This window comes from Lynx canadensis, chromosome D3, assembly GCF_007474595.2.
Source record: "Lynx canadensis isolate LIC74 chromosome D3, mLynCan4.pri.v2, whole genome shotgun sequence".
Taxonomy (NCBI): Eukaryota; Metazoa; Chordata; class Mammalia; order Carnivora; family Felidae; genus Lynx; species Lynx canadensis.
Window position 1 is genome coordinate 14,291,035 of NC_044314.2, and position 22,943 is coordinate 14,313,977.

A 22,943-nucleotide genomic window follows, 5' to 3' on the forward strand; every position below is an offset into this window, starting at 1 on the left:
CCTCCCTGCAATGCCACTTCCCTATATTCCCCACTACGAATGTACGAAACCAGTCGGCACTGGAGTTAAAACCCATTTAAGCATTTAAAAATATTCCAGTTCTGCTCATGGTAATATGATGGATTACGGTCACATGGTGGACAGATACACGCTCAGCAACTTTGGTCATAAAACCGTAGAACATAAGGAGGCCCCTTAATATACATATTGTCCACAAGGGATGTCAAATTTGGTCTTACAGACTTTCTCTGAGTTTTTTTAAGCTTATTTATTTTGAGAGAGAGAGAGAGAGAGCACGCGCATGTGGGGCAGAGAGAGAGGAAGAGAGAGAGAATCCCAAGCAGGCTCCATACCATCAGCATAGAGCCCGATGCGGGGCTTGAACTCATGAACCATGAGATCATGGCCTGAGCGAAAATCAAGAGTCGGATGCCTAACCGACTGAGCCACCCAGGCAGCCCAGACATTCTCTGAGCTTTAAAAGATGTTTAGGGGCACCTGGGTGGCTCAGTTGGTTAAGCAACTGACTTCGGCTCAGGTCATGATCTCACAGTTCGTGGGTTCGAGCCCCGCATCGGGCTGTGTGCTGACAGCTCGGAGCCTGGAGCCTGCTTCGGATTCTGTGTCTCCCTCTCTCTGCCCCTCCCCCATGTGTTCTCTTCTCTGTCTCTGTCTCTCTCTCTCAAAAGTAAATAAAATGTAAAAAAAATTAAAAAAAAAAGATGTTTAATACTGCTTACCTCTTAGAATCGAAACACACGGAGAATTTTTTAAAGTGGGACAACAACGCGTTACAAGAACACTGCAGGGTTGGAGCTCTGGGTCCCGCGGCCTGCTGGCTGAGAGGATCTCCCCCCCCCCCCCGCAACTGTCCGCTTAAGCTTTTTGAGCCTCTGTTTCCTTTCTGTACAATTCTAGATACAATTTCCAGATCTGCCCATCTACGTAAAACAAAACAAAAAGCCAAGTCCCCTGCAATCACTCAGAGATTCTTATCACTTTGCCACAGGAAAGCTCCTTCTGCATCAGCTTTCTCAGTGTGCAAGAAACACCACCACAGTCCTGTCGACAGGCAGGCAGGTCAGAAACCGAACGGTGTGGCACAACAGCTGGATTTGGCTCAAAAGTCACCAAAGGCTGCCCGCCTGCTGGGGCTCAGGGATCCGAAGTTACAAACCCTGCCCTCAAGGGGCTTATACACACACGGGCGTGCGTCCCCCGCAGAGGCAGATGCTGCCTCAGCCTGAGAAGGCCAGGGAGGGTGTCCTAAGGACTCTGATAAGTGAGCTCAGTCTTACAGGATACGTAGAGATGGGCCAGATGAGAGAAAAGGAACTGGCAGGGGGAGGTAGGGAGAGGGAGGAAGGGAGAGAACTTAGAACAGTTCCGAGGCCTAAAATGGCGCATGGGGTCAGGGTGGCGAGGGAGGCCATCAGCAGAGTGGTGGGGGACAGCAATGACTGAGCCCCCCCGCAGAGGGCGTCATCTGCATATTAAAGAGCCTGGTTGGAAGGTGTGGAAATAACAGCTTAGAAGAAGCCCAGCATTCTCAAAATACCTCAGTTATGGAAGGAAGTTTTATGAAGAAGGCACCACAGCCAGAAAACCCGAGGCTAGCTGAGTGGGGGTGGGGGGGACGCAGCCAATGCGGCCCTCTCCGGCCTCCCGCGGGCCAGGCACAGGGCTTCCGGGAGGGAGGGGGCAGGGAGGGCTACTTTGAGGTCGGTGAGAACGCTGAATGTGTTCCTGGGGTCACGTGTGCCAGGGAGGCTGTTTGTGGACTAAGCCCAGACAACCCTTCCCGGGGACTCTGGTGCGGGATAGGGCTTAAGGGCCGAGCAGCGAGCCCGGTGGAAACCAGGAAGGGTGACATAACAGAAACCATCCCTCCATTCCGTTCTCTCTTTTTGTTGTAATGGGAATCCGTTCCCCCGGAGGCAGCCCTGGTCTGCGACTGGCAAGGCAACAGATGCACGTGGAAGACGAACAGGAGAGAACCGGCAAAGCTGAGTGTGGTCAATGCAACTTCTCCCAACTAGGACTCATCTGAGCCTAATGATTATGCGAACACTCCTGCCTTACTGATGACAAAGGCAAACAAGAGAAACATGTGGTCAGGCCTCATTTCAGATAGTAAAGGTTATCAATTGCTTCTGACCCAGACGAAAGCTGCAGCAGTCTCTGGAAGATAAGCATAGGCTTTATGTTACCCACAGAGAGGTTCTTTTTAGGGGAATTTGGTAAAAGGTCTACCCCTGAAGCAGCTGCTTAGCACACTGTCAGGCTGCGTCCTGGGTTCCAAAGCCTGGTTCCTGTTGAGCACCAGCTGACGTGAACATGTGGACAATTCGTTTGCCCACCCAGGAGTGTGGCTGTGACTCACTCCGCCCATCCATTTTCGAGCCCAGGGATTTCACACCTTCTGGCAAAAAGGGCCAAGTCACTGATTCCAGAGGTGACCAGATGTCCCAGCTCCTCAACAGACAATTCCTTCGAATTCATTTCTCTCTCCTAAGCTGACTGTGACTTTACACCCGAACGTTGTCTTCTTTTTTAAAAATCAATCGGGGGGCGCCTGGGTGGCTCAATCGGTTGAGCGGCCGACTTCGGCTCAGGTCACGATCTCACGGTCTGTGAGTTCGAGCCCCGCGTCGCGGGCTCTGTGCTGACAGCTCGGAGCCTGGAGCCTGTTTCGGATTCTGTGTCTCCCTCTCTCTGACCCTCCCCCGTTCATGCTCTGTCTCTCTCTGTCTCAAAAATAAATAAACGTTAAAAAAAAAATTAAAAAAAAAAATCAATCGGGGCGCCTGGGTGGCGCAGTCGGTTAAGCGTCCGACTTCAGCCAGGTCACGATCTCGCGGTCCGTGAGTTCGAGCCCCGCGTCGGGCTCTGGGCTGATGGCTCAGAGCCTGGAGCCTGTTTCCGATTCTGTGTCTCCCTCTCTCTCTGCCCCTCCCCCGTTCATGCTCTGTCTCTCTCTGTCCCAAAAATAAATAAACGTTGAAAAAAAATTTTTTTTTAAATCAATATATAACTCACATAAAACTCACCCCTTGAGAGGGTACAGTTCAGTGGGTTTTAGTATATTCACAAAGCGGTGCAACCACCATGGCCATATAATTCTAGAACATTTTCATCACCCCTAAACCGACATATCTACTTGACAGAGCTATGGCATTACAGATCTTTTAAGCAGCAGCGGCAACAATTTTGCTACTGGAAGATTTGCCACGGTGAGGCAGACAATTAGGGCATTAATCTAATTCGAGGCACAGCTTACAACGCTATTTGGTTCTTTAGGCACGTTATATGCTCTGCAGGATGCCTTCAAACCTTCAAAATGGAATATGTATACAACCTAAAAGGCTACCTGTACGTACACGTAAAGAAATACGGCTTGCAGGTAAATAAAAAGAATCTGGAAAATTTTCTTTAGGGTGCCTGCACACTCAGGAGAAGGCAAGCCATGCCTTTGTCCTTTTTGCTCCTCCATCCTGGCTGTCTCTGCCAACCTTCTTTGCCTCCACTTGCAGAGATGCAGCTGTAGGACGAACCCTCTTGCTACAGGCCTGAGCGGCTCCCTGACCTCACACGCAGCACGCGGAGCCGGCCGTGTGTTCACCTCGCTCGGATCCCGTGCTCCACTCCCAGGACGGGTTCCAGGGCTGTTCTCCCGGCTGCAGTACCTGGGTTGGTAACTATTAGGAAATCCACCGGCCTGTCTTGCTTCTGCTGGTCCCCTGGGGACCTGTCTCACGATGCTGCAGGCCAGGCTCGCTCCACCTGCCTGTGCCCCCAGCTTCCAAGTCCCTGAGTCCTGCCCGCCTAGCTTGGTCTCCAGTTAGCCTGCGCCCCCTCTCCTTTATGCCCGGAGCTCTCTTATGCCAGTCTCCTCCTGCCTGCATGTCTTGCCAAGTACATCCTTTGAAAGCCATTTTTTGGTGTGAATGCATGGATGCCCCCCAGTCTCTCTTAGTCCGATCCCTCCTTTTGCCTAAGGATTGTAGGTGTGGTTTTTTTTTAATCTATTTTTGAGATCTATTTTTGAGAGGGAGAGATCGAGAGAGAGAGAGAGAGAGAGAGAGAGAGAGAGAGAGAGAGAGAGAGAGAATCCCCACGCAGGCTCTGTGCTGACACGGGGCTCGATCCCACAAACCAGGAGATCATGACCTGAGCTGAAATCAAGATCAGATGCCCAACCAACAGAGCCACCCAGGCACCCCCTTCCTACAGATCATAGCTCTCAGGTCTACCATCTCACCAGCACCCAGGCTGGGGTGAGCGCCCAGGCTCCTGGAGCCCCTGCTGGTCCTCAGGCCTTCCCTTCCAGCTGCTCAGAATTTGGGCCTAACTCCATCCTCCAAGGCCGAGCTCTCGGTGGTTGTGAGGTGGCTATTATTGTTGGTAGCGATCCTAGTAAGGCAGGAATTTGATAAAAAGCCATTCCCGCTCAAATGTTACAAAAGCACACTCACTTGGGGAGTAGGGGAAGTTAGCAGAAGGGGTGATGTGTTAACCCTGCAGTCTCCTTTCTTTGCTCAAGATGCAACAGCAAAAGGCCGTTGGCAACTGCATCGAGACACGCACGACCTGTTAGTTATCTAGATCTTTTTGTTCCAGAACTCCTTTATGATTGGCTTGTTTCCTGCTGAAACAATAGAGCTTTTGAGCCATAGCTGTTTTCATGAAACAAAGCAGCACCACTTTTTGACTTTCCAGTTATTAAATAAAGAATACAGTGACATGATACAAAACTCAAAAGTAACCACAGGCTTTGGGGGAAGTCTCCCGGTCACTTCTCCCGGCAGGTGCCAGCACCGCCCGTCCCCTGCTGCATCCCCCTTGCAGGTGTGAAGGGAGAACTGACCTGTGATCCACTGGGGACACCCATCCACAGAACAGGTGCCCTGGAGGCCAGCTTGGGGTCAGGCCTGTCAGCAGCATTTGTGTTTTGGGGAATACGATGGTACTTACAAGTCTTATTTAAAAAAAAAAAAGCCATGTATCGACAGGGTTCTACTACAGTTCTTTTTTAAAATATATATTTTTAAATGTTTATTTATTTTTGAGAGACAGAGCGTGAGCAGGGGAGGAGCAGAGAGAAGCAGACACAGGAGCCGAAGCACCAGGAACCGCGACACCATGAGCTGAGCCGAAGTCGGACGCTTAACCCGCTGAGCCAGCCAGGCGCCCCTCTACTATAGCTCTTAATAAACTACAAAAATGATGTTTGACCCACAGGTTTATATCAACTAGCCTTTGTTTTCTAAAAGACTTTCCCCAGATTGATAAGGAACACTGGAGTCTGTTTATAGCAAATATGCTTTGCCACCCCCCCCCCCCCCCCCACACACACACATAGATTCCTTGGAAAGCCCTAGAAAGAGGAGTTAAAATGGCGAGACGATACATTTAACTTACTGGCCTTCTGTTGCTTTACTCTCTTGTATGTTTTGTGTCGTGTGTATATTTTTTTCTCACACAGGCTGTTTATTTTAACAGATGACGAACTCGCCCGGAATAAGCGTGTCCACAGCCGGAGCAAGGCTTTGTGAGGCACGAGGAAGATAATAAATTGGACATCAAGTTTCTCTTTATAAAGCTGCATGGATTTATCTCCCAATGCAAAGCCACGTTGGATCTAATTCTGAAAAACCCTAAGCCGAGGAAAGATAACATCTTTGCCAGTGGAGCTACAGAGACCGGTGGGTCTATATTTAGATCCCGTAGGGAAGGTTGACTTAAATATTTATTTTTTGTGCTGTTAAGCAACCCAATTGTAGTGAAAGTCATTATGGATACTAAAATTACTTGCTGGCTCTGCTGAAAATTCATACTGACATATAACAAAGCAGAAAGAAGCTTGGCCCCTTCTGTCAAATCAAGAGGAAAAGAACCCAACCCAGAAAAACAAACGAGGGATTTTCCATAGATTTTATTTTATAAAATATCATCCGTGACTATATTTGAGAAATTTGGTTATAATTTAAGTCAAGATAGTATCAAATTTCTGACTGTTACAGTCGAATTGAAAGACGTGGTTTGTGTTAAGAGAGAAACTATGAAATGTGAAAATTACACCTCACTTAATAGTCCTGCTGTCCTTGAGAAACAATATCCTAAAAGAAAGTCACTGTTGAAATTGCTCCTACTCAGAATAGAATACAAAGAGATTACTAGTCACCTGTGTCCCCCAGAACTAGGACTGTCTCACTCCAGGAAACTGTCTCTGAAGCCTTTGTTTCGAGAAACAAATGAACAACAAACAAAAGATGAGGCTCAACGGATCAGGGATCAGGGCGACCCAGCAAATTCTGCTGAGGGTCTTTTTTTCTGGGCTGGCTGAGAACCGCAGGCCGGAGAGATCTCAAGTGTCTCCCCCTCACGGACACCCCAGTTAGTGTGTCAAAACCCCTTCAAATCGAGATGTTCTGGGGGACCTTTTCAGCTTTGCTCCTTTCTTAGCTCCTCTCCTCCAGGAGCTTCCAGATGCCGGTCTCTACTTTAGTCTTGAGTCATATCTAGTGACAAAAAGAAAGCATCCTGCCCTCACGCTTCTTGGTTGCAAGTTCATAACTAGAAGTGGAAATGTCATAGGACTCATTGGTAGCTCAGAAGTCTGATAAGATAGGTCCCTACAGTAAAAAAGAAAAATGAACGACCAACTCAAATAAAGCCTGACATGCCATCATGCAGGAATTTAGCAGGACAGAGGGAGGGGCCAGGAGAACTCGGAAAGAGGTGAAACAGGAGGAAGGGCCTGGCCAGGCGGCACACTGGTTAGGGCAGTGGACTTCAGGGCAGGATTTTTCTCCGCAGTCCTCCAAATTCAGCTTCCAGTTTGGCTGGGATAGACGAATGCCTGACGTCGCTTTAGTAAAACCGTCTCCGTTTCTACAACTGGAGGACAAGGGAGAGGGCAATTCTAAGGCCTCAGTCTTCTCACCTGTAAAACGGGGCTAATAACTGCACTTCTCCCCCTGCAGTGAGGATCAGATGTGACCATTCACGTAAATCAGGTAGTCCTGGCAAGCAGCAATACTCATAAAAACTGAGGCCCTGCTTCCTCACTTTGAAGCTAGAAGACCTCTCTAGCAAGCTGTGGGGGAATGAAGTGAGGGAACTGCATTATTCACTCAGCACAGTGGTGGACCCCTGGCCAGCGGTCAATGGTGGGGGGCAAACGCTCACGTGCACACCTGAGGATTAGTGAGCGTACATTACTTACATCAGATCATTCCCCGAGGGGGTAAAGGAAACACTGTCACTGGAAAGGGGAAAAAGGATGGCAAAGAAAGAGTGGGGACCTGCAGTAAAGTTCTGGAGTCCTGACAGTTTCCCTGAGTGCACCTTCCCTGTTCACTTGTAACCTGGCTCTGGCCAGCTAGGGGCCAACCCAGCTCTGGGGATTGGGGGCGGGGTGGGGGGAGGAGTGTTTTTCATCAAAGAGGTTTATTTTTTTTTAAAGCATGTGTGATTTCACATAAAGAAGTGCTTTTCTCATGGGATTGAAATCGTGACAAACGGTCAGAGTCATTTCAGTGGTTTTCTGTCTGGGGGTTCAGTCCGTGACATAAGCCACTCTTGGGTGAGGGCAGAGACAGTTTACTCAGGGCGTCTGCTGATAAAGCGGCTGCTAGATCGTATCTGCCAGTGACTGTTGTTAACTAGGACATAACTGAGTTCTGACCAAATGCCCTTCTAGACGTTTTCATTGTAGATAAACTTGATAGAAATTCAAGCCTACAGGTGTGCAGAGTAATAGACTCCTTTTTCTTTTGTTCAAACCAAAGCTTCACATTTCATACTTCAGAACAGGACACAGGCACCTATAAAGATCGCATGTTGTAAAAGCACACAGAGAACAAAGGGGCGGCTTTTGGAGAATCCCCCATGCACCCAAGAGATCACCTAGCATACTCCCCTCGCTGGGGAGACCCCGAGCTATGGCACACACCAAAGACTTGGAGACACCGTTAAATCAGCCAGGTATGTGGCCCAAGTCATAATGCAAGTAGATTCAGAGAATCAGAGGGTTTAAACAGAAAACACCCTGAGTGTTTAAAATATAATCCACTGGGGCACCTGGGTGGCTCAGTTGGTTAAGCGTCCGACTCTTGGTTTCAGCTCCGGTCGTGATCTCATGGTTCGTGGGCTTGAGCCCTACGTTGGGTTCTGCACTGACAGCACAGAAACTGCCTGGGATTCTCTCTCTGCCCCTGCCCCTCCCTGATCTTGCTCTCAAAATAAACAAGCTTAAAAAAAAATAAAATATAATTCATTTCACAGATGTATATCTTACACACAGCTCTTGAAGAAAAAAAGATCTGTTACGGTGCCTGGGTGGCTCAGTCGGCTAAGCATCTGACTTTTGATTTCGGCTCAGGTCACTACGTCTAGGTTCGTGGGTTTGAGCCCCGCAGCAGGTTCTGCGCTCTTAGCACAGAACCTGCTTGGGATTCTCTCTTTCCTTCTCTCTCTGCAATCAATCAATCAATCAATCAATTCTCTCCCTCCGCCCTCAATAAATGATTTCTCTCCCTCCTTCTCTCTCTGCCCCTCCCCCGCTTGCATATACTCTCTCTTTCTCAAAATAAATAAATAAATAAATGTCACAGACTACGAGTCTGGGTTCTGTCCAGCAAGAGAGTGGACGCAGAATTGAATACAAAAGACTAATGTCCAGGAGGAGACCAGAACCCCAGACAACGCTTTTGTCTCCGTATTTATCGAGCTCATAAGACATTACCCACGTGGTGAACGTGAAGAAAACAAGATCTTACACACGTGAACGTGGAGCAAACAATCAGACAAGAATCATCAACTTGTGCGTGTAAGAAGCAAAGGGTCTGGGGGCAAGTGGAGTTTGTGACAGATTGGCGTCAGATGTTAAGTAATTTTCTGCAGGTGATAAAACCAGTTACTCGTGATCCCATTACACTACCTCGCTAGCTCACCTTGGGTGCTATTGCCCCACGGTGGCGGCTTTCCACCCTAAGCTTTTTTCGAACCCACTTATGTAAGCAGAACCTATTCCTCCACAAATAAACTTTAAAACATTTTTAAAAAAGAAAAAACACCTGCTATAAACGAGGCTCAAGTAGTCTCTGATTAACAGGAAAAAATGTGTCTAGTTTGTTTCAGAGATTGTGAAGGAAGTCACGATGGTCACAAATACTCTGCTAACTGACCTGCTGCTGAAGGGTCTGGGGCATTCTAAAATGCATTTAACGAATATGCTTCCAGTGACAAAGAGGAGGGAAAACGCCAACTCGAAGGGCATTCATCACAGCTGGTCAACTCCTACCGGCTCACGGAAAATCACAAATATGAAATCAACCCCCTCCCCACGTGCAGACTACCTTCCATAAAGGGGTTGTGATTCATTTACTCACTGTGCAAATAAAAACTAAGGCCACTCCCTCCTTTGCCTGTCATTCATCAAGCTCATGACCAGCAGACACATTCTGCTCCAGTCCAGGGTTTAATGACAGGCAGCATCTATCTCTTTAAAAGCTCTATCATCACACTTTCAAAGCTGTCTGTACTGAGCCCTCACGTACCTGGGCAAGGGGTTGGCTTGGTGCCAGACTAAAGAAATTAGCCCATCCCTGGCCTCTCAAAGCGTTTAGCACTGGATACAGGCACAGACAGAGAGGAAGGACGACTGTAACAGAGACCCACACAGCGGTTCAGGAACTGGTGCATGTATTGGAAAAAGCCAAGTCCCATTAAGCTCCTGGATATGGCCCTCACTGGCAAGGAAAGAGCGAGAACGTGGGCCCAGCTCTTGGACTGGGAAGCAATCACAGAGGGAGGCGCACAAAGCCGAGCAGGGAGAGGTGAGGGGCAGAGACAGAGCAGGGTGACAAGAAGGCAGGTGCTTGGACAGGTGGAGGGAGAGAGAAGAGGGAGCAGGGAGGTCCTGGGGAGAAAGAGTGCGCCCTTGCTTATAGTCCACGCGAGACAATAAATAAACATAAAGTGAAATCTGGTTGTAATGGGTGTGACGGAAGAAATAAAACAGGGTAAGCTATAACGGGCTCAGAAGGGCACCCTCTGGTAAGACGACATTCAGTGGAGACCTGGATAAAGTGAAGGAACGAGCCAAGTTCACAGCGAGTATCAGGAGGAGGAGTATTCCCAGGTGGACGTAAGGAGCAGGGAGCATTTGCAAAACCCGAGAGTGTGCAAGGCTTGATCAGGAAGAGCAGAAAGGTCCATGTGACTAATGCAGTGAGGGAGGACAGCACAGGAAGTCACACAACTGATTCCAGAATCATCCGGATCGTGAGTTAGTACATCCCTGCAGCACCCAGACTGTGTGGTGCTGACTTTTGGTTCACCTGGGACGTTGACTTAACACCATCAAAGGTTAAATAATTAGCACTTCATGCTATTTTCATTACTAGGCAGGCCTTACAACATCTGCCATAGTTCTATTTTACTTATTTTATTAAAAAAATTTTTTTTTAATGTTTATATTTGAGAGAAAGCAAGCGAGCCGGGGAGGGGTAGAGAGAGAGAAAGAGAGAAAGGGAGACACAAAATTGGAAGCAGACTCCAGGCTCTGAGTGGTCAGCACAGAGCCCGACGTGGGGCTCGAACCCATAAACAATGAGATCATGACCCAAGCTTAAGTCGGACACTTAACCCACTGGGCCACCAGGCGCCCCTGTTTAGATATTTTTTGTTTTTTTAAGTTTATTTATTTTGAGAGCAAGCAAGCAGGGGAGGGGCAGAGAGAGAGAATCCCAAGCAGGCTCCAGACTCGGAGCTGTCAGTGCAGAGCCCGAAGTGGGGCTCGAACCCACGAACTGTGAGATCATGACCTGAACGGAAACCAAGAGTCGAACGCTCAACTGACTGAGCCACCCAGGCGCCCCATCATCTGCCCTAAGAGTTAAAAAAAAAATTTTTTTTTTAATTTTTAATTGTGATAAAATAACATCAAATTTACAATCTCAAACATTTTGCCATAAGATTTTTTTAGGAATAGATATTACGCACAGAAAAAAAATCTGACTGAGGTCAGGTTTGATTAAAAAACACCTTGAAAACATAGACTCGGGCGCCTGGGTGGCACAGTCAGCTAAGCGCCCACCTCTTGATTTCGGTTCAGGTCATGACCTCAAGGGTCCTGAGTTTGAGCCCCGAAGCAGGCTCTGCGCTGACAGCGAGGAGTCTGCTTGGGATTCTCTCTCTCTCCCTCTCTCTCCCTCTCTCTCCCTCTCTCTCTTTCTCTCTCAAAAATAAATAAATAAAAGTAACTTCTCTCTTGACGCCATTTTGACTTAGCAAGCCTTGAACTGACCTGATGGGCGATCTTGGCAGTTGCTTTGTGTGGACCCCGCAGCACCTTCCCCTGACCACCTTGGCTCCAGGTGTGCTCCTTAAGGAAAACCAGGAGGCCGCACTTACTCAGAAGGGGCCTATCAAAGGTGCATTGATTTTTGCTCCACCCTCTTTCTTACTTTCCTCACAATACACTCATTATCTCTGCTCTTTGAAAAGAAAACATGTGGCCCTGGGGAAAATGAAGAAATAACCTTGCATTTCAAAACCTTAATTGCAAGTGTCTTTGTCTTCCAGACAGATAAAGAGGGAGACAAGTTTGCAGCTGTGGGCTACTTGAAAGGAAAGTGCCAGGACGGTTTGTTTCCTAAACACAGTAATTAGGATGGCTTTGACTCCTTATGGTATCACCCAACAGGCCCCAGTGAATGCTCCTTTATTCTCCCAGTTAAGGTCTTTCTTTCCTTCCTTCTTTCCTTTTCTTTTTGTTTCTTTTCCTTCCCTTTTCTCTTTCTTCTTCCTTTCCTTTCTTCCCTTCCTCTCGCCCTTCCTGAATCTTTTTTTTTTTTTTAACTTGTATTCATATGAGATGAGAACTACTTTTTCTTCTTTCCTGTACTAAAAGGCAGTGACCCCTGCAAATCCAAGAGCACTTGCAGGTCTGCTGGAGGCCAAGGCTCTTTCTAGGCCCTGCCTTCACTCTGGGAATGCACCAAGCTTATAAGGTCACTAGCCCCCACAGTGGCCAGAGAAACTGCCCCTGGCCCTCGGAGTGAAGTCCACTTCACTTCTCGAATGTGCACAGAATCACCTGGAGGTCTTATGAAAACGCAGCGTCTGATTCAGTAGGTCTGGGGCAGGCCCCAAGAGTCTGCATTTCTAACAGGCTTCCAGGTGATCGCCGCTGGTCTTGGGGTAGCGAGGTCAGAGATTACATTACAGACCCAGAGCCAGAACACTGTCACTTCCCCGAGCACTGCACGATCCTTCTGTCTGTATAATGGATGTTGAGAACCACTTCTCCCATTGCTGGATACAGACGCCATTTATCCTGAATGGGAGTGAAGGAAGAATTGGCCATTATAAAACACCTAGTGTGTGCCAGGTATTATGCAAGAGGCTTTACTTTCCTTAACGTCCTGCATCCTCAAGGTCTATGCAGTGGTCTGCTGTACGGTTAGTGGTGAGCAGGCTGGACCAGCGCTAGGCGTGTAGCAAATACTCAAATTCTTGTTAAATCGATGAATACTTTACCTGGTCCATTGTGATCTCATAACTTACCTTTACAGAAGATACAGTTTTCTACTAGTTCTGGATCAAATTTGAACTCCCAAGCTTGGGCTTGGAAGGGTTCCACCAATTTGGCAAAAATTAGATAATGGGGGCGGGGGAGGGGGTTGCAAATGAGATTAGAAATCTCTTCTCCAGGGCGCCTGGGTGGCTCAGTCCGTTAAGCGTCGGACTTCAGCTTAGGTTATGATCTCATGGTTTATGAGTTTGAGTCCCACATCGGCTGAGCGGGAGTCCTGCCTTGCGTAAAACAAGAGCCCTACTTTGGGTGAGCCCAGCTTCTCTCTCTCTCTGCCCCGTACTCACTCGTGCCCCGCCTCCCACTGACACTCTCTCTCTCTCTCTCTCTCTCACACACACACACACACAACCAACAAAAACCCAAAAACTCAGGCTCAAATTCTTTCCTTTTTAAAAAAAAATTGTTTTAAATGTTTATTTATTTTTGAGAGAGGGAGCAGGGGAGGGGCAGAGAAAAAGGGACGCACAGAACCCAAAGCAGGCTCCGGGCTCTGAGCTGTCAGCACAGAGCCCAATGTGGGGCTTGAACCCACGAACCATGAGGTCATGACCTGAGCCGAAGTCGGACGTTTAACGAGCTGAACCACCCAGGTGCCCCTCAAATTCTCTTTTCTAATAGGGACAGAACACAGATCTGCCCAACCCGCACACATACAGCTGCTCCTGCCTCCTGCCCATCACCAACGCCCGGGAACAGAGTGCCTCTCACCCCGGAAGAGCCCTCCGTGAGGTCACTGGAGATATGCTCCCCAGGCGGAGCAGCTGGACCTCATCACCTCTGCATTCCCAGGCCCGCGAGGACTGCTCTGCACAGTTCAGGCGACAACCGATCAGTTGTACATTCTGATGGTTTGCTCATTTGTAGTCTTACCCATAAGTATGACCTTAACGGCCTGATCACAGGGACCCCAAGTGGGCCATAGAAAACCTGAGCTCATCGGAAGGGGGCAATTTTTTTATGATTTCATTAAAGACATTTCTAAACCTTGTAACTATTAGAAATGAATGGGTTAACATTTAAGACCGATTCCGGTTGTGTTCCCACTGAATTTAATTGCCCCTGTGTCTTACGCTCCATTGTCACAGGCTTGGGGTCTATTTCTAGGTTTCTTGCTATTGTGCATTAGTAATATGTGTTATTACCCACCCAAACCCCACTGGAGACTCCCTCTCTCACTCCAGGGGAAATCTCAAGCCCTGACAATGACCAGAGGCTATGTGCGTTCTGACCCTCTTTCTTTTTGGAACTTTTCTCCCACTGCTTAGTGCAGTGAGTTGTAAGGCATTGAAAAACAATTGTTGGGAATAGGAAGGATTTAGACTTGTGCCATGGTAGACACATCCAAATTTGGGGCAAGAGAGGAGTCCCCAAATTCACTGTGATCATAGTAATACTAAGACACACAGAGCCTTTAAAAATATAACAGAACTGGGGCGCCTGGGTGGTTCAGTCGGTTAAGCGTCCGATTTCGGCTCAGGTCATGATCTCACGGTCCAGTCCAGGAGTTCGAGCCCCGCGTCCGGCTGTGTGCTGACAGCTCAGAGCCTGGAGCCTGCTTCCGATTCTGTGTCTCCCTCTCTCTCTCTCCCTCCCTCACTCACACTGTCTCTCTCAAAAATAAACAGACATTAAAAATTTTTGAAAAAATATAACAGAACTACATTTAACCTACCTTTAGCCCATCTTGTCTCCACCCCCACCCCAACCAGGATAGAGCCGAGCAGGTGGCAGGGAGGTGGGGGGTGGGGGACACACACAGGACCGGGGGGTGTCCTAGCAGGAGCAGGAGCAGGGCTATCGCACAGCTTATTTCTGCTGGGGGAGCACGGAGGAGGCAGAGATGCCTTTGCCTCAGGAAATGACAGAGGTGATTCAATCCATCACATTTCTTCTCCTCCTGAGTCAGGGATCACTGGCCCACAGACCCTGTGCTATGTGCTCTGGGTGCCTGTTTAAACTTTACTGGCCTTAAAGTCACAGCATTTTTCTTTTTGCATAATAACAGTAAGAGAAAGCCCACACGAGCGTGCACCCTTGGTCACAACTGCAGACTGGTTACAGGATTTCTGATACACTAAAAAGCTTGCTTCTGTCCCCCCCCCCCCCCCCCGCTCCTAAACTGCCTTGCTCTGGTCCCCACCCTGCCATGCAGACTGTACGAGCAGCTCCCCGGAGGGGGTAAGGCCATGCCCTTGGAGAGGACTCTTGGGAGGAGCTCCAGCACCAACACTAATGAAATGTGCCACTTGGGCCTCTCTGGGCCTCATTTTCCCCACCGTCCTGGCCAAAGTGGACTGAGGATTAGAGATAATCTAAGGGCGCCTGGGTGGCTCAGTCGGTGAAGCATCCACTCTTGATTTCGGCTCAGGTCATGATCTCACGGTTCGTAGGCTCGATCCCCGTGTCGGGCTCTCGGCTGAGCGTGGAGTCTATTTGGGATTCTATCCTCTCTTTCTCTCTCTGTCCCTCCCCTGCTCTCTCTCACTCTCTCAAAAATAAATAAATAAACATTAAAAAAAAAAAAGCAAGAGAGATAATCTATGTAAAGCACCCAGCACCTGTCTCACAAGAGGCATCCCATCCCCAGCTCACAAGAGGGATTCAACAAATGGCAGGTGTTTTTAACGTACTCGGTCACAAACTATGAATTTAGAGCCGAGCTCAAAACCTTTTTACTGGACCCCCTGGTCTGTTAACAGCGGTTCTCAACCTTACGCTGCCATCGGAATGCCCTGGGGAAGTTGTTAAACTGGATTGCTGGGCCCTACCTCCAGAATTTCCGACTCCGTAGACACTGGGTAGGGCCTGAGGATGTGCATTTCTTTTTTTTGTTTTGTTTTTAAATGTGTATTTACTTTTGAGACAGAGAGAGACAGAGCATGAACGGGGGAGGGTCAGAGAGAGAGGGAGACACAGAATCCAAAACAGGCTCCAGGCTCTGAGCTATCAGCACAGAGCCCGACGCGGGGCTCGAACTCACGGACTGTGAGATCATGACCTGAGCCGAAGTCGGACGCTCAACCGACTGAGCCACCCAGGCGCCCCGAGGATGTGCATTTCTAATCAAGTTCCCAGGTAGTGCAGATGCTGGGTCCAGGGGCCACACTCTCCACAGGGCAGAGTCCCAACTCCTGACGTTTGTTCACACAGCCCCTCCCCCCCCCTCGAGGTGGTCTTATCCTTTCCTGGTGTCTCCGGCCAGCCCTGGACTCCAGACGTCAGGACTGGATTCAATTTTTCCAGGTTTGCTCTGCTTGTCCCCACCGCTGCCCCTTCCCCTGCTGTCTGCCCTTGGAGTCATCTCTGCCTTTCCAGGACCAGGTCATGCAGCACCTGCTCGGCTCTCCACTCGGCTCCCTCCGCCCCGCCCTGTGCCCCTGGACATCTCGCCCTTCCTCTTTGGTAGACCTTTAGACCCTCGTGGCTCCAAGGGGTGCCAGGCTGTCTTATCTTCCCTACTAGACGGGGAGCCTTCCTGGTCACAGGCGGTGTGGCAGAAGTCTGACGGGGTCTTCTGGCCTCTTGTTCGTTTGTGGTTTTTGCCAGTAAGTACAAAATCAGGATCCACTGAATTGAAAGGAAAAAAGGCTGACAGAGAGGTTAAAGGAACCAGCATGAATAACTCTGGGCAGAGGGAAGTTGCGGGTAACAATCTTCAACAATGGAAACATTAAAATAAAGAACACTGACCAACTGATCTTTACCCCTATGAAAGAACAAATTTGAGGAAATGGGGTCAAATTGTGACATATTAGATTTAGGTCTGCTACAGGGAAGTTCCTGATATTGGGAATTATTAACTGGGGTAGCAGAGGCAGACGTGAATCTCTGCTATGCTTTCCAATGGAAGAGGTTCTCCATGACCATAAAAAATTTCATACGGATCTTGCCTTTGTATCTTGGGTACAAAGTTGACAGGAGGGAAGGGCTCTTTACAGATTTCCTTTAACTGGATATGGGTCTGGCAGCTGTCTGTGCTACTTAAGGATACACTTTTGCTTTTGTAAGGATACACGTGATAAAGAGTAACTTTTTTTTTTTTTTTTTTTTTTTAAATCAGTACCTTAGGGAAGCGGTTCGTTTTTGCATTTGGGGATGTCATGAGAACCCACACGTGCAAACACTGTGGTGTTTCCTGGGATTTATGCAATACCGCAGTCCTCTCTCCCCACTTGCCAGGTTTAACCATCGCATTCACGAAAAGTTAGAGGGTTTTTCTTCCTCATTTTTAATGGAAAGTCTTCAAATTTCTGGTAGCTGGAGGAAGTGGCTCTTGCACTCTCAACAGCGCACAGGAAATGTAATAAGTTATTATTACTCTGATAAACTGGAAGGCTAGTTTTTGCCGTCGGTTCTTCCTTCCACTTGGAAACCTGGCAGCTTTTGGACCTTGCTTGTGCCAGACGGGCCTCTGCGTCACCTGCTCTGCTAGATTTTTGGGGGGGGGGTGGGCAGGAGGGAGCTGAGCAGAGAGAAAGGGAAACATTCCTCTTAGGCACTAGCAAGTCACCAGGAAACTGTGTTTTGTGCAAGCGAGAAGTGTTTGCTAAGCCATAGGTCCAAGGTAAACACTGCTTCTGTCTGGGGGCAGGTGACATATTTGAGGCCAGTGTGGGGAGACCGCGGGTCAGGTCGCACCTGCTTTAATGATGGACCCTCTGGGATCCCTGGCTGCTTATCTCTCTTTAGTCCTGAGTTTTAGATTTGCCTACATCCTGAACTTCTGGTTCAAAGACACCTTTAGGACAGGATATGGTTCTAAATTCCAGAGCACACAGATTTCCTGTGGATCCTGGTGCCTTGGGCGCTCTTGGCTTGTTTACCTGTATGGGGTGTGAAGAACTTTGGCTCCTCCTCACGATAAAATAATCCAGAGCAGCTGGGATTCGATAGCCTAAAATTCACCCTCTTTTATTGCTTGTTTAGGGGGGAAAAAAAGCCTTTACTTGAACCTGAGACAGAAGTTTCCTTCATAAGCCGTGAGAAACACCATCCAAATGGTCAGCTATTCTATTCTGACATCTATCACCTTGGGTTTTGTTTTGTTTTGGTTTTGGTTTTTTTAAGTAATAGGTCCGACCACATCCTTTGCCCCTGTATTGTGGGCACCTAGCACAACTCCGCTGGCTCCGAAATCACTCCTGCACTTGGCTTCTCCTTTTTCTCGCCACTACACCGACCTGATTCAAGCCTTTGCTAGCTCTTCCCGAAACCAGGGCAGTGGCCTCCTTACTGCCCCCCCACCCACCCACCCAACACACACCCTTCCCCATAAGGCATGCATCTGATCATGACCCTCCCAGCCCACAATACAGCAAGATAGCATCTAAACTATTTTGCAGGCCTCAAGGCCCCTGAGTGCTGGTGCTGCCCTCCCCCCCCCCACATGCCCTTGGAAATCCAGGGATGCCATCCTTTTACGAGTTCCCTGAAAACACTGCAGTCATGCCTCCTGGCCCCAGCCACCCGTGGGTCCCCAGCCCAGACGCTGGCCTCTTGTCCCTCCTTCTGGGCTTTGGACAAACTGGGAGGAAAGGAAGGAGAGACTCTTTCAAGCAGGTTAAAGCACTCCTCGTCCTGGGCGCCCACCACACGTGGAAAATGCTCCCAGGAAACCGGTCTCCTCCTATATGGTATCCTAAACGTCAGTGTGCCTCCCGAAGACAGGGGCTGTGGGGGGGGGGGTCTCTGTCCCCTCAGCCTGCTGTGGGGTGTCCCACACGCGGTAAGCACGGGCTCACTTTGTCAAAATAAATGAGTACAGGTTGTTTTCTTGCTCACGAGTGAGTTCCCTGTCCTGAATGTGGGAGCCCACAGACATCAAAGGCTGGAAGAGGAGGGGCCCACAAAACAAACACAGGTATCAAGTCATCAGCACACATCCACAAAGAATGTGCTTCAAACTGCGGACGGGGGTGCCAGCCCTTGACTTCGGAGACAGAGGGGAAGCCTGCCAGGGGCGCTTGGGCACGTCGGTCTCTCTGGCAGGAAACAGGCTGACAGCGTCTCTCAGAATGAGGACAGAGACATGGGGCTGTGTGTAATCTCACTCACCGCCCACTCGGGGCTCAACCTCAAAAGCTCACTAAGAACTTCAGACGGACCAGGTCTTCTGCTTTGCTGAAGCCGGCCGTCTCAGTCTGGGTTTCTTTGGGCTCAGGGTTTTGGGGCAGAAAGGATGAAATGAGTGTCTAGCAGGGGATCCTATAGGAAGCCCACTCCCTGCAAGCAGAGGGAAACACAAAGAGAAAGTGGATGACTTCCGACCAACCAGGAGGAGTGCTGGGAAGGAAAATCACCTGCCGGGCAGAATGCTACCCAGGCCAGCTCGGGGTGCTCGCAGGTGAGGTCAGGCTGCTGTGTGCTCAGGCGGGGGTGCTCCCCTTGTGGGTGGGGCTCAGGATGCTGCAGGGACACAGGGCGGCCACCTGGCCGGGACGGTAGGTGCCCTTGTGGGCGAATCACCTGTAAAGCTGATGACCAGGGTGCAGACCCATCTCAGCGAAACAAAAACAAAAAACACACCAAGCCAAAAACAAACCAAAACAAGAGCGGCCTGGACAAAATTCCTAGTCCGTTGCACACATCGTGTGGGGGAAAAAACACTGATATTTTTTTCCCATGTACTTCAAAAATAGGAAAATACAGTGAGGGAAATTTTAACACTGACATGACAGATAAAGTTCACACGGCGCCTTCTTACACACAACCCTCTCCGCAAAGGAGGCCTGGGTTTGGAAGTCCCCTTTCCATGGCCTCATAAAACACTGATTTATTGACCTTCAAAGATACACCTTTATTGTTTCAGTTTTCCTGGTGTAAGAATTGCTGGTAGATAACTGAAAAAGCAAGCTCATATTTCCTTATCAACCCAGAGAATGTGTTTATATTACAAATGTGTCACTTTGGGGGAAACAGCGGGAAGGAAACAGCAGGGGAGACATTTGAAACCCTTGCTATCAACAAAATGAACTAAAGACCACGGATCCACAAGGGTGTGCTTCTCCAAACAAAGTATTGCAATAGAGCTGAGGCCTCCCTCCAGGATGGGAGGGGGCCAGGAAGACAGCCGGGCAGGTGTATATCCTACAACACAGAGCTCCACTCGAGGGGATTTCCTCCGTGGGGTCTCCCCACAGGCTTTCCCAGGGCCCTCTGGCTTATCTGCTTCTGATCAGTCTACCTTACCACCTCACCAGGAGCCATACAAGAGTTATCTCAAAAACTATAATAAATGTTTCACGTCCTGTCTGTTGTTGGCTTTCCTGAATTAAGTGCTTCGTACCATCTGTAAAGTCATTAAAAAAAAAAAAAAAGTGGTATGTTTTGTTTGTTTGTCTGTTTGTTTTTCCCTAAGATTCCTTTAGGCCTGAATCAGCCATGCCATTCTCTCGACTAGAAAGTTCTCCTTCCCCAGCTGCCTCTTGGAATCTGACCCTTCATTTCCTACCCATGCTGCAATGACTATGGCAGAAACCCCTTCCTCCAAAGCCCACCCTGATTGCTCGAGTTCTACTTGTTCAGTTCTTCCCTCCGCCCCCCTCTGCACTTCTGTCATTACGTGCTGCTTTATTATTATTACACGTTCACCCATCTAGTCCGCGGACTAGACTGTGGCCTGTGACACAGTTGTCTTCGTCCTGCTTCCCACTAGCACAGTGTTGTAGACCGTAAATGTTTGTTGACCGGAATATGGATGAACCTGCCCTTAGATAACTGGAGACAAACATGGTTGTGTCTAATCAATTACCTGAAAACAGAGTTTCTCTTTAAAATTTTTTTAAATGTTTATTTTTGAGAGAGAGAGAGAGAGAGAGAGAGAGAGAGAGAGGGAGACCAAGCACAAGTGGGGGAGGGGCAGAGAGAGAGGGAGACACAGAATCCGAAGCAGGCTCCAGGCTCTGAGCTGTCAGCACAGAGCCCCATGCGGGGCTTGAACCCACGAACAGCGAGATCAGGACCTGAGCGGAAGTTGGACACTTACACCAACTGAACCACCCAGGCACCCAAAACAGGGAGTTTCTGTATTTCCTTACTTGGAATAAACAGTGGAACTATCAACATAAAAACACAAAAGGATTTTATCTGTGGGCAAATACTCTTATGTCTGAAAACAAATTTCCTCACAAATATAGGCAGACAGAGAGATAATCACAGAAATGTTTTAAAGGGCAAAACTGTCAGCCTTCCAGGTACATTTAAAGCTGTTTAGCAGGGGCGCCTGGGTGGCTCAGTCGGTTAAGCGTCCGACTTTGGCTCAGGTCATGATCTCGCGGTTTGTGGGTTCGAGCCCCGTGTCAGGCTCTGTGCTGACCGCTCACAGCCTGGAGTCTGTTTCAGATTCTGTGTCTCCCTCTCTCTCTGCCCCTCCCCTGTTCATGCTCTGTCTCTCTCTGTCTCAAAAATAAATAAACGTTAAAAATTTTTTTTTAAATAAATACATCTGTTTAGCATAATGTAAATGAAAATAAATACTTGTACAAAAAGCGCTCCCTAGAAGCTGGTCTTGCCAGCGATTTACAAAGCCAATACCCCTTGCCTCTCACTAACGAGTTCTTCAAGCCTCGCCCAGGATGTGATAACCAACCTCCACGGATCGCCAATACAATTCCTGGCTTTGAACGAATAGGTTGGCCAAAGAAGCACTCATTACACAAAATACCACACACCACAAGTGAACATACCACATTCTCGCCTGGGGAGGACACAGCAGCACGGCAGCTACCTTCGGCTGTCAGAGTTCATGGATCTCCACTGGCGAGACTGGCACAGACCTCTCTCATTTGATTACAACTGTCTCAGTGTCATTTGTTTCCTGTTTAGACGTGATTAAAAACTGCACGGAATTCAAGTGGCCAAAAGGGAAAGGGAGGGGAAATAGCACCTGTCGAAAGCTATCTCTGAAAAATAATTTTGTTTTGACAGCATTTGTTGTTCATATTGGAACCTACTGCGTTTTACGAATATACGTACATATACAGATTTTGCAATAGTAGTGTGAGATGCTTTTTTAATTTTTAAGTGTTTATTTAGTTTTAGGGGAGAGAGAGAGAGAGAGAGAGAGACAGAGACAGAGTGTGAGCAGGGGAGGGGCAGACAGAGAGACACACAGAATCAGAAACAGGCTCCAGGCTCTGAGCTGTCAGCACAGTGGCCCAGACTCAGGGCTCGAACTCAGGAACCGGGAGATCATGATCTAGGCCAATATCAGATGCTTAACCAACTGAGCCACCCAGGCGCCCCGTGAGATGCTTTTTTGAAACTGCACAGGTTTTTCTCAGGTGGCTAACTGTTCACTGGAGCCCTGGTCCTTTGGTTCAAGTAAGGTAGCACCCTGTCCAACCTGTTGAGCACTTCATTAAGCAACACCTGACGTGCTTAAAATGAAAAAATTCCATGAGGTTTTTCCGCCTTCTTTTCCCTCAACTATCCTGAGACCCATACCCGTCCGGAACGAAATGGAATGAACCTTCATGAGCGTCGTCTGCTCCAGCCTACAGCACACTCCTGTTATTTTTGTCAAGGCTTTCCCCCTAGGCTGGCTCCCCCGCCCCACCTTCTCTGGCCCCGAACACGGCTCTACAAGCGGCTGGCCTGTCTTCGCAGGGTTCTGGGCCATTCTGCAGACCCATGTTAACAGAACAGCCTCGGCCAACTGTAACAGAGAAGGGAAATCTGAAACTGCCCAAACCAAGAAAACCACTGCCATTTACCCTTCCCTCCGAGGCACTTCCAACTACGAAAGGTTTTTACAGAATTTGTGGTGCTGGGTTTGCCGCACCAGATAGCTCTCCACCAGGAGGACAGAAAATCAGTAACCAGCTTTATCCGCAACCGTCCTGGGTGGGGTGGGGAAGAAATCTCTGACCAAACCAGGCGGCGAACACCCCGCACCGCGCACTCTTCACGCTGAAGCCGGGAGGCCCTCCCAGGGCAAGGGCCCAAGGCCCCCGTGGGGAGCCCCAGGTGCATCCCGGGCTGGGGAGCCCCAGGAGGGCCGGCACCAGAGAGGATGACCACCGCCATCCCAACTCCGGCGCAACAGGCCTCAGCCTGGGGCTCCCCGGCAGGCTTGCGGCACCCCGTGTGCCTCGGTTCCTCCAAATGCAAACAGTATTCTGTCCTAACATCACCAAAGCGCTTCGGAGGACAAGTGATTCTCCGGTCATTCGGAGCCAGAACCCGACCTGGTGGCCCTTAAGCTGTCAGCGGGGAGGGTCGGAGGGGAGCACGAGACGTAAAAAACAAGGGAGCATAAAAAGGAAATCTTATGTCGGCTTTTCTGCAGAAACTGCCAAATTCGGTTTCACTGCGCGCTCTAGACGTCCCCGTGAGG

At 49.0% G+C, this 22,943-nt stretch overlaps 1 protein-coding gene across 1 annotated transcript in view; it reads right to left on the reverse strand.

Annotated features, from left to right (window-relative positions):
- Positions 1 to 22,943, reverse strand: part of TNFRSF11A (TNF receptor superfamily member 11a) — a 55,372-nt gene that overhangs the window by 31,803 nt on the left and 626 nt on the right. The window lies entirely within an intron of this gene.